Source organism: Sinocyclocheilus grahami, unplaced genomic scaffold, assembly GCF_001515645.1.
Source record: "Sinocyclocheilus grahami isolate Dianchi unplaced genomic scaffold, SAMN03320097.WGS_v1.1 scaffold12396.1, whole genome shotgun sequence".
In the NCBI taxonomy this organism is placed as follows: domain Eukaryota; kingdom Metazoa; phylum Chordata; class Actinopteri; order Cypriniformes; family Cyprinidae; genus Sinocyclocheilus; species Sinocyclocheilus grahami.
This window is the reverse complement of record NW_015514396.1, coordinates 3,216-4,319: the sequence shown is the minus strand read 5'-3', so window position 1 is coordinate 4,319 and position 1,104 is coordinate 3,216. Positions and strand designations below refer to the sequence as shown.

Here is a 1,104-nt window from a genome sequence, read left to right as displayed (position 1 = left end):
TACTGTGATATTCGTTTGAGTGAAATTTCCACCTCAGAGTGAAAAAAAATTAATTAAAAGGTAACTGTCTGCAACTATATTCCTCGTAATATGCGACTTCATATCTCACAAAGTGAGTCTTCCTTGATTTTATGACTTATATCTCACAATGTGTCTTATTAATCATTTTAGTTATTGTAATTGCGACTTTATATCACAAAATGTGACTGTTGCACATTATTGACTATATTTAACAACTTGGCTTTGTATCTCACAACTGATATTTTATTTATCATAATTGCGACTTTATATCGCGCATTGTGACTTTATCTCACAATTTGACTGTTTTGCATTATTGTGACTTTATATCTCAACTGTATATTTTCCATCTCATAACTGCAACTTTATTTCTCATATTTGTGACTTTATATTTCACAATTTGTCTTCTGTACAATTTTAGTCCTTGTAATTGTGACTTTATATCACGGAATGTCACTGTTGCACATTATAGTGACTGTATTTAACAATGTGAATTTGCATCTCACAACTGAAATTTTATCATATTTGTGACTTTATATCTCACAATGTTACTTTATATCTCGCAATAGCAACATTTTTCTTGTAATTACAACTTTATATTTCACAATTATGACCTTATGTCTCATAGTGTATATTCATATCTCATTATGTGACTTTTGTATTATAAACGTTATATCTAGCTTCCATAGAAACAAGATATTTGAGTCTGAGACTTTATTTTAAGCTATGAAATGAAGTGAATGGTGAAAAGTGGGCTTTCATTACTACAATGGAGCGAAACTTGAATGTGAGTTGCTAAAATTATGCTCAAATAACATTAGTTAACATTAACCAATAGACCACACAACCTAAGTAAGGTCAGGTAATGTTCACTGAATATTTTCCACTGAAGAATTGTGTAGAATAACAAATGTGAATAAAGTAAAAGGTCATTGCTCTGCACTAACTCTGTACACGTCTATTAGCTTTGGTTTAATCACATTCTGCATCCATTTATTGCCATCTCAACGCTGCTGTTACTTGAAGGGGTTTGTTTCTGCTGTCTTGTTCAGATTCATCTCTCTCATTAGCTCTGTGGTACTGCGT

General features: G+C 31.4%; 1 protein-coding gene across 1 annotated transcript in view; it reads left to right on the top strand.

Annotated features, from left to right (window-relative positions):
- Nucleotides 1–1,104, top strand: part of LOC107578865 (unconventional myosin-VIIa-like) — a 5,642-nt gene that overhangs the window by 1,411 nt on the left and 3,127 nt on the right. The gene's annotated exons all lie outside the window — the stretch shown is intronic.